General features: G+C 48.7%; 1 long non-coding RNA gene across 2 annotated transcripts in view; it reads right to left on the reverse strand.

Annotated features, from left to right (window-relative positions):
- The window catches only part of LOC146865364 (uncharacterized), a 128,848-nt gene extending 115,426 nt beyond the window's left edge, over window positions 1–13,422 (reverse strand). Inside the window, exons 1-3 of one of the 2 annotated variants that reach the window (XR_014970095.1) lie at window positions 13,286–13,422; window positions 12,606–12,667; window positions 11,877–11,951 (exon numbers count right to left, since the gene is read on the reverse strand). This is a non-coding gene — a long non-coding RNA (uncharacterized LOC146865364). The remainder of the gene's footprint in view (window positions 1–11,876; window positions 11,952–12,605; window positions 12,668–13,285) is intronic. The other variant, XR_014970093.1, reaches the window with a different exon arrangement.
- Between the last annotated feature and the right edge of the window lie 205 nt (window positions 13,423–13,627).

Consider the following 13,627-nt stretch of genomic DNA (forward strand, 5'->3'; position numbering starts at 1 on the left):
GGCCGTATCACTAGGGCCTACGGTACCCCAACTATAGTGATAGGCACGTACTCACACGTGTACGGGCCGTACACGCGTGAGTACGAGCCGTATCACTAGGGCCTACGGTACCCCAACTATAGTGATAGGCACGTACTCACGCGTGTACGGGCCGTACACGCTTGAGTACGTGCCATACACGCGTGAGTACGTGCCGTATCACTAGGGCCTACGGTATCCCAACTATAGTGATAGGCACGTACTCACGCGTGTATGGGCCGTACACGCATGAGTATGTGCCATACATGCGTGAGTACGTGCCGTATCACTAGGGCCTACGGTAACACAACTATAGTGATAGGCATGTACTCACGCGTGTACGGCACGTACTCACGAGTGAGTACGTGCCTATCACTATAGAGCGTGTGTACTGCGTTTCACAGCTTACACTGGTGATAGGAGGCGCACACGAAAGGAATGGAGGTGTCAGACTCGCACAAGGCTGGACATCAAGTCATTGTCAGTGCAGTCCTTCATGTGCAAGGCCTAGGTGTGTCAGGCAGTGATGTGGCACATGTGTCATCATGTTGTGGCACAATAGATGTGTGATGAGCTGTTTACACATGTCTTGTGTGATGGGGCACTACGTGGCACACTTCCCCTTCACACTTTGCACATGTGTGCATGTAGGACACACGTGTCAAGCACTGCATAACTGGTATGGCACAGTCACCAACACCCGCAACTGTCCCCTGATGCAGGTACACGGATAATTACACCTGACATGTGACTACCAGCGTGCCACGATGTGACTATGTCATGTGTGTGTCATGTGTTCCCATGAGCTTGCCGTTGGTGTTCCGTCAACTCAATCTGCTGTTGCAGCATCCAACATGTGTCTGTGTGCATATGTGCATGACACACATATACGCACACCATGCCACATGTGGACTCACACGTTACATGTGTCATGATGGTTCGAAGATGACTTCATGACATGAGGCAATATCTGCGTTGTCTCAATGTATGTGTCATCAGTTTTTGACATGTACCCCTTCATGGAAATGTGTGTTATCTGTCCTTTTTCAGATGACATGTGACCTGTGCGTCTAGACTCCCGCCAGCTGTCTGTATGAGATAACATCCTTCAAATGCTGATATGTGGATGTCTGTCACTTACACTGGCCCACAGCTATTTTAATGGCATGTCACGTTAACATTGCCATGCAACTATTGTGGCTGGCTCTTTGTAGGAGTATCACCTGGCTGGCCTACGTGTCCTGGATGTATTGCACAGGCCAGACCTGGATGCCATGCGTGAACATGACTGCATACGCAGATACCGCTTCTCGCAAGAGTTGATAGAGAACTTGACCCGCCGGCTTGAACCACACCTCCAACCACAACACAGGTATCCTACAGCTCTGACCCCCAAGATGAAGGTGATGGCAGCCCTACATTTTTTTGCCACTGGCACGTTTCAATTGACCATAGTTGATGTTGGTGGCATGTCCCAGACAATGTTCAGCCATGTCCTGCATGATGTTTTAGAAGCCATGTTGGTGCACCTGGATGAATTCATCCATTTTCCCACTTGTGAGCAGTTGACACGTGTCAAGGGTGAGTTCTATGCCCTGGGAGGGATGCCTCATGTAATTGGGGCCATTGATGGGACACATGTGGCTTTGGTACCACCACAGGCACAGGAGGTAGCCTATTGCAATGGTAAACATTACCACTCTATCAATGCCCTTGTGGTGTGTCTTGCTAACATGCTGATTTCCCATGTCTGTGCCCGTTTTCCAGGGTCCGCACATGATGCCTACATCATGAGGCGTAGCAGGGTGCCAGAAATGATGCTGCAGCTGCACGCGGAACGAGCATGTCTTGTTGGTGGGTATACTCTGTTAGTCCTGTGTTTCGCGCTATCTTTGTATCTTACGGCGTCTCCTGACCCACTTCTTCACATGATGTTTCCATGTAGGGGACTCTGGCTATCCCAACATGCCATGGCTGATGACGCCTCTCCGCAACCCCAGAACAGCCGCAGAACGCCGGTACAACGACACCCATGGGCAGACGAGGCGCGTGATTGAGAGGACGTTTGGACTCCTGAAGAGCAGATTCCGGTGCCTCCACAAGACCGGCGGCGCCCTCCCATATGCCCCGGTGAAGGTCTGCAAAATCTTCATTGTGTGCTGCATGCTGCACAACATGGCAGTGGAGAAGGCCGTGCCACTCATCCTTGATCCGGATGAGCAGGATCATCCACCCGTGGAGGATGAAGGGCTTGGGCACGGGGCAAGTGAGGATGAGGACATCCGGAGTCAGCTTATCCGCAACTTCTTCTCATAATGGTGAGTCCCTGTGTCTGAGTGTGCACACTTTGAGCCTTGTGTGGCATGTGTTGCAATGTGTGTGTCCAGCTGACTGTGTGCTAAGTGACTTGGAGGTGTGTTCTGATGTGTCATTCAAGTGATGATGTCATTCCACACATTTTAGCTGGGACACTACATTTTTTAAGAGCATGGTGACAACATCATTCCTGTAGAGTACATGTACATGTCTGCGGATTACTAGCTCTTCGCTGACTTGTTGTGTGTCTGTCCTCCCCAGGTTCTTGCGGCTGTCTGCTCATGTCATCATTGCCCTCCTGCTATTCCTCATGAGTATTGCAACGTGTGCTGGATCAGAGTTACATGCACAGACATAGTGAAAAGTCATTTTGGGTAAGGAGTGCAGCAAGGCATTTTGTGGGTGGTACGTGTTTGTGATATGTGGGGACTGCTCCTGTGCATGTTGTGTTACCATGCATACATGTCGACTCACCATGGGGCACATGACGTGTTGCATGGCTCCCATGAATTGATAGTCACCCTTCCTGACAGTCATCTGTAATGGTTTGTGGATTCTGATGAAGGCATCAATGTGTGTATAACGTCCTTCAGGAACATACGGGATGCTAATGGTGGACATAGTGTGGGACATCCCCATATGAGGCTCAATGGGGAATTGCAGACTCTCCGTGTGCAGCAAGGGGTGTTAGGCTCAACCCCTTCACTTGTGTGCCAGCTCAGTAGGATTTACCACATCTGTGTGTTGAAGGGGGTGTTCAGTGTAGGTCACACATGGTCAGCCAAATGACCTGTGAGTCTGTTCCAATTGATGCATTTCCCTTAGTGTGAGGCTGAGTAATAAAGGTCTTCGTCACACTCCAAGGTGCCTCATCTCTGTCAATGCAGGTCTCGTGCCACTTTGCATGCGGCATATCTGGCATAGTTGTGGAAGATTATGCATAGGAGTCCATATGTAGTTTAGCAACATGCATGCAGTTGCTCATGGATTAGGCTCCTTATTGGGCATGAAGTACATGGTCGTGTATGTTTTTTGGCATGCTGGTCCACACAATGGGCCATCAACACCTGCTGAGGGTGTGTCTCCTGTGCGCAGGTCGGGCTTCAGTTTCCTGATCCAGTGTCATGCTTCTTTGGTGATTGTGCATGCATTGTCTCTGGGTGTGCCATGTGACACTGGACACTCCTTACTTTACACACGCGCCTGTTGCAGTTGTCCTTCTGACATCCTAGTCTTTGTGTGCAAATTCTGGCATTTTGCAAGGAGATGCCGCCTGCTGCTGCGGCCCCTGCAGCAAGGGCCCACGGAGTATCCAGATTTGGCAACACACACGCCTCCAAGATGCTCCTCACTTCCTCCCTCCACCCATTCATTTGGCTGTCCTCAGCTTGTCTATGCCACTGTTGCCGCCACGCGGTGCCAAAGGCTGGACCATCAGCACATGCAAGGTGCACATTGCACCACCATCCTGTCCTTGCATAACCCACATCACACTACAGTCTGATGTAGCAGCCACACTCCTAGCTATGTCCATCCGCACATCTAACGCCTGCTGTCAGACATACCCTGGGCACACACACAACACCTTTGCATGCTGAGTGTGCAACTCCAACTGCCTACACTGCACTGCCCCGCCTTCCAGGCCCTGTCACACCAACCAGGTCACGTCCCTAATACTCCCCACCGGCTCTGTAGCCCAACAAGGGCATGGGAGTGGGACTCAAGGCTTCAGCATGTAGTATGGTGTCATCGTCTGGGACATGGCACAGGTATCTTCTCTCAGCATGTCAATCTACAGAGTGTCCAGGAGCCCCCTCTCCACCATCACATGCGCACAGCACCTCATCATCAGCTCGTATGCCATTGACAGCCAGGTGCTCCTCGCCCTCAACAAAGACACAGACATTGGCAGTTCCATCATTCAAGTATGCGTGAGATCCATTGATGAATGGCTGAACACGAGCCACCTGAGGCTGGACTTGTACAGGACTGAGGTGATCATCTGAGGATTGTCCCGTTCCAGCTGGGTCAAGTGCTTGTGTCCCACCCGCAAGAGCCCTGCACATGCACCCAGTTGCAACACACACAAGATGGTGTGCATCATGTTTGGCTCGCTCACATTTGCCATGCTAGTCCACAGCATCTGTACCTCATGCTGCAACGCCCTCTGCATTATGCACATGATCCACAGATAGATCCACTCCAAGAAAAGACAGACCATCCCCCAGGTCCATGACAACATCCTTGTCAAATACTGCCCTGCCCTCTACGGAGCAAGTACATCCAAACTCCCAGGAAACTTGTCCACATCCAGGGTGCATCTGAACACCTCAGCTTCAACACCCTGTGCCCCCGCCACCTCACCGTCCACCATAGATAGCTGTAATGGATCACTGTCTGCTGCAGGATGACCTCCACACTCCCCACCCACACTCAGGAGGCAGTCAACAACCCGACCCCAAACCAACCTTGTACGTCTGTCATCCTAGATCCCGTTGGGCCATCTCCGTGCATCCAACCTTGCCCTGGCCACCGTTCTTCACATACACCGTACTCCAGCATACAGGACATTGTTCTCCCACCTTGCCACACATACCTGGGACTCCCTCCCCGGGAACCTCCAAATGAGCCATGACCTCTACGCCTTGATGATAATCTCCCAAATAGGTCTGTCCGCACAGTTTAGCAAGCCCCCCCTCAGCAGCCAGAGGCCATCACAGGTGATTGTTGTGCTCCATGCCTACATTGAATGATACCTTGTGACCCATGTGTGTCCTGTACCAGACTCTGATCCCAGGGTATGGATGGCTGGAGTTAGTTCAACACTCAGGCATAGTTTGACATTTCTACACACATATGTTGTTGAATAATGCAAAATGACAGGAACGTCTCATGACCAAAGTAATATATTTATTTGCGGTGGGGTACGTGTTTTGGTAGATGAAATTAGGTGCTCTACCGGGGAATAGAATCCAACGTTCACAGGGGGAGATGGTATCCTTGGCATTGGAAGTCATCAGAGTCCAGGGCACAGTGTTGGTCATCATTGGTCAGATTGTGACCAGCAAGTCCATGGGGCAGAGAATGTCATTGGATGAGGTGCTGCTGTTGTGCCAGAGGGCCTGGTGCCAGGCCAGGTGACCTGGGAGATGTGGATGGTCCGCTGACTCTCACGGTCTTTTCCGTGGACGACCCACCTTCCTCCGGGGACCCTCAGATGCAGGCCTTGACGATGTTTGGGACGCTCCGTCAGACGAATCCTCCTCCTCTTCCTCCCTCCCTGTGTCTGGTGCTGGTCTACACCTGGTGGCACAGGGAGGGTTGCCCATGCTTTGGGCGACCTGACGGAGTGATTGGCTCATGTCCCTGTGCACCGCCAGGAGCTCAGCCAGTCTTGCCTCCATCCGTCCTTGGTGTTGTTGATGACTGGCATGATGCTCGACCTGCAGGTTCTTTATCTCATCGAGGGTCCCCTGCATCTCTGAGAGTCTCGACACGACCTGGTTGATGCCTCTGGTGTCACGCCGGTATGTGTCCAGGATGTTGCGTATGTGTGACATACCGGTGTCCTGAGCTGGCTGGTCAGGTTCGCGCCTCTGCCTGCCTCCACTCCCACCACCCCTGCCCACTTGAGCCTGGCCTGCCCCAGTGGGCACATCGGGTCTACGGGACCCCTGAGGGATGGCATTAGCAGGGTTGCCTGCCTCCTCCTGGGTGCCCGGAGAACCTTGTCCCTCCTGGTCAGACGTGCTCTGTTGTTCAGTGCGAGCAGGGCTCCTGGGTGTGTCCTGGGATGTGGCAGGAATGGGGGGGGTGGTTGGCACAGATGTACCTGATGCAGGTGCTGCAGGGGCTTGGGCACCAGAGGGTCCAGGTTGGTCGGGGTCATCCACGGAGTGGTGAGAGTCATCGCTGCCGGTGGGATCATCTTCACGCAGAGCCTGGGACTGTGATTCTTCTCCCCCAGTGTTGGGGGGGGGGGAGATCGACGACGTTGCCCTGTGTGTGAGAGAGAGACAATGTTAATGGTGTTTCATGCGACATCTATGTTTCATACACATTCAAGTTGACACAGTTCCTGCAGGTAGTTGGATGTGCCTAGCATTCCTCTCAATGTCCACTTGGGGATGGGTATGCTGCGGGAGACAGATTGGGATGTTCTCCTGAGTGTTTGACCTGTAGATTGTTGGCTATGATGCTTATTTGGCTATGGATTGGTCTTGTGTCACATGTCCATTGTGGGAGTGTATAAATCCGTTGCCTGCCCCGGGGGTGTGTGCTTGTGTTAGGGGGGGGGGGGGTGACCGGGCCTGCTGTTGTGTGTAGTGTGAGTTGTCATTGGGTCTCCCAGGTGATGTGTCTGTCCTCTCATGGAGCATGCTGGCATGACAGTGAGTGTGAGTTCCTGTGCTAGATACCTGTGCTTGTGGAGTTGGTATTTGAGTGTACAGTGGTCCCAGGAGGGCCTTGTGCTGCATACAGCAGGGCCAAGTGTCAGCTACCTTGTCACTACTTTGCCAGTCCCTGTGCATTGTGCATGGGTATGTACCTATGCCATATGGGCTGAGGGCATAGGTGTCTGCGTCTCATTTTCACAATGTGTTGTGTGGGGCCCACCCTCCCAGCCTCCCGGACATCCAATCTTGTGTTTGTGGTTGTTGTAGCCTTGGACATGGCCTTGCCTTGATTTGTGAAGGGTGCATGGAGACGTTAGTGGCATGAGCGTGGTTTTTGAGTGTGGTTGTGTGCAGTGAGTGCTTGGGGGAAGTTGCGTGCATTTGGTGTATATGTGGTGTGGACCCCATTGCCCCCATGTTACGTAAGTTGTTTGTGTACTCACCAGGCTCTGCAACTCCTTCGACTCCATGTACTCCCACCGGCGGTAGCAGGGCCATCACCTTCTCCTCCCAGGGAGAGTAGTGTACGGGTCTGCGGGGCGGCCCACCTCCAGTGATGTTACTCTGGGCATATTCTTCGTTCATTTTCCTCTTGACCGCCCTGCGCAGATCGTACCACCTGGCTTGGCATTCATGCCTGGTCCTTCGGATGGGCGCAACAGCATTCACGTTATCGACAATCCTCTGCCACATGGCAGATTCTTCAGCTATGCTGATCTGTCTGACCAATGTTCCAAACAGCTGTGGCTCGACTCTGATGACTTCGTTGACAAGGAGGTCCAGCTCCGCCGTTGTGAACTTTGGATTCTTGTCTGTGGGCATGGTGTGGGTGTGGATGGTTGTGGGTGTGTGGGTGTGAATGTGACAGTGTGTGTGTGAGAATGTGAAGAGGGGGATGTTTATTAAGGAGGTTGTGTGAAGGTGTGTGAGTGAAGGTATCAGTAATGTAGAGTTGTTTCTCTGTGGGGTCTGGCAGAAGTGGGTCTGTTGCAAAGGCTCATGGGTTGTGTGTGTGGGCCCTTTTTATTGGTCCATTTTTGGGTGTGGCTGTGTTTGAATTTTGGTGGGTGTGATATAAGAGGTGGTTGTGATTTAGGGCCTCTGTTTGCCTGTTTGGATGTGCCAGGTCAGTCATTGAGATGTATTTTGTCATGTAGATGTGTTTTGTGGTGTTGTGCGAGTCGAATTGACCCTCCTTGTGCTGGTTCTGTAAGAGTCTTTTTCGTGTAGGTACGGTCCGTACATACGCGATGCTGGGGGAGGGTGCTGGGGTACGGTGTTGGAGTGCGGCGCATACATGCGGTGGGGGTACGGTGTGTACACGTGCGGGCCTGGGGTATGGCACGTACATGCGGAGGTACGGCGCGTACATGCGGGGGTAAGGCGCGTACATAGGGGGGGGGTACGGCGCGTACAGGTGCGGGCCTGGGGTTCGGCGCGTACATGCGGAGGTACGGCATGTACATGCGGGGGTAAGGCGCGTACATGGGGGGGTACGGCGCGTACAGGTGCGGGCCTGGGGTACGGCGCGTACATGCGGAGGTACGGCGCGTACATGCGGGGGTAAGGCGCGTACATGCGGGGGTACAACACGTACAGGTGCGGGCCTGGGGTACGGCGCGTACATGCGGAGGTATGGCGCGTTCATGCGGGGTAAGGTGCGTACATGGGGGGGTACAGTGCGTACAGGTGCGGGCCTGGGGTACTGCACGTACATGCGGAGGTACGGCGCGTACATGCGGGGGTACGGTGCGTACAGGGGGGGTATGGCACGTACATGAGGGGGTACGGCGCATACATGGGGGGTTACGGCGCGTACAGGTGCGGGGCTGGGGTACAGTGCGGACAGGGGGGGTAAGGTGCGTACATGGGGGTACGGCACGTACATGGGGGTACGGCGCATACAGTTGCGGGGCTGTGGTACAGTGCGAACAGGGTGGTGTACGGTGCTGACATATTGGGGGGTGGGGGGGGGCTGTACGGCTCGTACACGGGCATGAGTTTACCCGTCTACATGTGTGCTACTGCGTTGGCTCCGTACGGGCCATTTTACGTGCGATTGTGTATTCGGACGGACGGTCGGGATCGTACTTGAGCGCTCGGACTTGTGTTTTACGATTTGCACGTAAAAATGTCCGGCTCACTCTCGTACACTTTTCCCGACGATATTCGGACGTAAAAACTTTCCGACGCCCTCTCGTACACTTTTCCCGACGCTATTCGTAGTTATTTTTCACGTACGAATCGTACTTGGTCGTTTGGACGGTACTTGTACGGGTCGTACGCAAAATATTTTTAACGGATCGGAATCGGCACCTAAATGTGTGTTAATTAAGGAGGGGATTGATTGTTGTAACGTGTGTTTTTAGAAATGTACATTAGCTAATGTATTATATGTTTAGATAAATGTTTTTCCCTTTCAACATAGGTAATAGTTTATTGTTTAAGGGGGTTCCTATCTTAGTAAAATTTTAGAAAATTGAATAGATTTAGGTCCGGATCATGAGTTTGGCAGTCTGACTACCAGAATGCCGCTGCTTGGGAGAATGCCGCTAAGCCAGTGGCATCCTTACCGCCGTAGTATGACACTACTGCCTGGCTGGAGGTGTGTCGGCAGGGGTGGCACAGCGGCGGCATGCTTCAAATCATAAAGAGAGCCTGAAGCACATGCCGCCACATGCTGGGTGCACTGCTGCCATGCACCAGGTCGTACATGGCACATAGTGCGTGCATGTCAGTACTGGCATGGGGGGCACTGCATGTACCCCCAGCCAATATACTCAATGGACTCAAATGCCCTGGGGCCCTATTTGGGGCCCCTTCCCTGCCTTTCTGCCATCATTTTCCATGAAAATGTCAGCAGAACAGCAGATTGTGATCACCGCGGCGGTGGCAGCAACGGCACTGTCTCCATAGACCGCCGCTTTATCCCCTGCCGGGGGATCGTGGCAGTGGTCTTCTGGCGGTCCAACTGTGTTCCTCGTAATCGGGAGGTTGGACCTCCGATGAGGCGGCTGTTGGACTGCCAACGACGGTGCGGTGATCCCAAGACCGCTGTACTCGTAATCAGGCCCGTAGTTTACTTACATTAGTTTAATGTAGATTTTAGAAGGTTGATATAGTAAGTATATAAGATTAGATGTTAAAGGTCTGATTCACAAAGGTAACATACTTTTCAGTAAATTTACTACTTTTCAGTATTCATAGACTGCACTTTTGTAGTAACTTACACTTTAGTATTACATGTGTAACTTAGACTTTTGCAGTAACCTATACTTTTGTAGTAATTTACACTTTTGGAGTAAGTCCAGCACTACATATGGCCAACTACCTGTAATGTAACAACCCCACTCCCCCCCCAGAGAAATAATGGAGGTAGGGAATTGAAACAAAACCCATCGTAAATAATGTTAAATGAAATTAGATTATTGAAAATACTTATAAATATAAACAAATATAAATGTCATGTTACAAAATCTAAATAAAAAGTAGTATATATTACTTTATTATACAATATTTAACTTAAGAACTTATTTTTAATTTAAAACATAATGTAACTTTATTAAATGTAATGAGAATTTTACAGATTTCTATAAATTCCTTTAATTTTTTATTTGTGTATATTACATTATTTTTCTTTAGGTGGGAATTTACTTTTTAATGAAAACGTCAGAAAAATAATGTCAAATTAATTTGATACATTTCCATTAATCAAAGTTTTAATTGGAAATACATTTATTGGTGTTGCAGCATTTTCCCATTTTGTTCTACATTTAAACTGAATTATTACAATGAATTTACATTATTATTTAACATAAAAATATTTTTTGTATTTATTTTTGAGTTCAATGATTTTTCCCTATACTTTACTAAAGGGAGTCTACAGTGAGGGTGGAGAGCCCCGTATGTGAAAGCATTTGGAAAATTACTCAAAAACTAAATACTATATTTTTATGTGAAATATTGTAATTCTATTTTGTATATTTACTTTAAATACAGATCAATTAATATATTTGTTATTAAAACTTTAATAATATTAAAATAAATTACAATTATCTGTCATCAGTTTAAATGAAAAAAATAATTCTCAAATTAAGAAATAAATAATTAGATATTAATTAATTAAAGTTGTAATTATTTTCAATAAAATGCAATGGTTCCTTTGTGAAAACTGATTATTAGTTGAAGAGGATGGCAGTCCTCTTCAGGTAATTGTGGCACTATTCCTTAATAGGTCCAGGTAGGGCTCATTTTAAACCTGAGCTCAACCATTGTTAGCTATAGCACAAAACAGGCAGGATTAATTTAGGAGAAATGTCTCATACAGATATGCTGAAAGGCAACCTCAACAGAGCGATCAGAGCCATACGCTCTAGTATTGCCTTCTGGAATACCTTACCGTTGTCGGTCATTGGCAGAGCAGACATATCAAAAATGGTGGTCCTCCCACGACTGATTTATAATTTTACTAATTTACCAATCTTAATACCGCAGACAACCTTCAAACTATTGAATACCATGCTTATTGATCTCATATGGGTGTCCGTCAGGCGGAGAATAAGCCTTAAAAGGCTACAGCTTGGTACAGACAGAGGAGGTTTCGGAGTGCAAGACCTCAGAGCATACTACTATGCATGTCAACTACAGTGGCTGTCCTTCTGGACTACTGGGCGTAATTTACAGGAAATAGGATCCACCGAGCGCGATATAGAGAGGGGAGCTCTCCATACCCTGTAATTACCATGCTGCAAAACCCCCCAGCACCTCCCACCCCTACTGCGCATAGCACTGCAGTGCTGGAAAGCGGCACTGCAATACACATACCTGCAACCTACCTATGCCGGAAACATCCCATTATTGGGAAAACCACTGACGGCTGGAAGAATATCAAAGCGCACTATTGCATCTTGGTTAGAAGAAGTGATTAGTACGGTGTCGGAATTACTCAATGACAGACTGCTTATGGATCATGACACCTTCGTTAGAGAAACGGGGGCACCCGACCAATTATATATATTGCATGCTGCATTAATCCAATATGTCAAAACACACTGGGCCCCACAACGTCAGGAACCCCCCACACACGAACTAGTTAAAGCACTTTACTACATGGGCAAAGGTAGACACCTAATAAAGTGGCTATACATAGGGATACGTACCCACGCGGAGATTGACCTCACTACACTGCACACTGCCTGGTCAGAGGACATAGGACAGGCCCTAGAAGATAGGGAGTGGGCAAAAATTATTGAGCACACCAAAAAGGTATCAAGAAATGCGAAATTTAAATTCATTCAAACCATGATACTCCACAGAGCCTATCTCACCCCCCACAGATTAGATCAAATGTTCCCACAGACGCAACACCAATGCCCAAGATGCCAACGGGAGGGTGCTGACCTCACACACATGATATGGTCATGCCCACAATTACGAGGGTTTTGGGAATGTATGAGGCGATACACACAGGCAGCCAAACTAGAAAGAGCGCAACAGAGTGTTCCCTCGTCTAATCTATCCCCATTAAAGGAAAAGTCCTTTTAAAGAGGATGGAATCCCACCACCCACTGAGGTGGCATGCTTCATCATCTGGGACCTCCTCTTGGTCGCAAAGCCTAGTGCGACCAAGGGCTACAACCTCCTCACTAAGTGGGGGGAGCTCAGGGATGTTTTAAATGGCCCTAGATTATATACTAAATCCACTGTGTCTATTAGTGACTAAAATAAGTGAGAAAGAGCAATTAAATATAAGTGAGAAAACAACACTCTGAAGCTACTTCACAATGATCAGTGTTATCATTGGTAGATATCTCTAAGTATATCTCGTACCCATTGTGTACATATCCCAAATTGCTAAGAAAGTAATGTGCTTACCCGCATTTTTATGGGTTCATCCTCACCTCACCTGGCATCAGCTCAGGGCGTGAGGCACCGCTCTGTTTGGAAAAGTAAAATATATAGAAACTATATATCAAGATAACAGCAGTATTCTTACTATGGTTAAGTATATTCTAACAAGCTACATGTACAAGACAAAGTTCACATATCACTCAGACAAAAGGTTTCAATTAAAGACCAATGTTATATAAATGTGTTATTTTAGAGTCAAAATCAAATTCAGTGCAGATTTACACAAAAACTCTCTAATAAAAGAGTTGATCATTTGACAAACATCACTATTTTGTCATTTTTTGTCATATTTAGCCAGTAAACCTGATTTGAGGTTTCGCCACATAGGCGAGTTGTGAGGAGCCTTAAACGAAAACAACTCATACGAGTTGCCGGATGCCAAAAGGTGGAAAATGTCTGTGTTGTTAATAATACGGCAAAATTAAACCGTTAAAATTGAAAGTCGGGCAAAATAAAGAATGTTATCGTATGAACTGCCAAGCCTTTAATGCAGCTCATACATCCAATTATGCCAGCATACAAGCAACAAAGCTGGTCTGAAAAGGCACACGGGGAGAAAAAACAAACACGACATTGGAGCCAAAGCGAGAAAACAAATGTTAAAGACAAGTAGAGGGCAGCGCAGCGGCCTGCGTTATGCTTACCTATCCGTCGGTACCCCGGTCCGGGCGTGAGCTGGATCCAGAGGTATCCGACTGGGTAAAGAAGCCCTGTTTAAATACCCTCTCAATTAAGCCGACACCGGTGTGTAGTGTCAACATCACCAAGGCGCATCGTAATTACGTTACCTGCGACGTGCGGGAACTACAAAAACCCACAGGATCATAGGAAAAGTAGTTTAAACCGCGTTTCTTTCTTCTTTTTTCTTTTTTTAAAAAGTGCTCCTCTTCACGATCGCTAAACACTTGCTAATGCAGTGTTGAACGGAGGTCTATTTCTAGTGGTAAAGAGATGTATTAATCTAATTTATTTCTTGTTTGTAGTAT

Source organism: Triturus cristatus, chromosome 2_1, assembly GCF_964204655.1.
Source record: "Triturus cristatus chromosome 2_1, aTriCri1.1, whole genome shotgun sequence".
NCBI classification, from domain to species: Eukaryota; Metazoa; Chordata; class Amphibia; order Caudata; family Salamandridae; genus Triturus; species Triturus cristatus.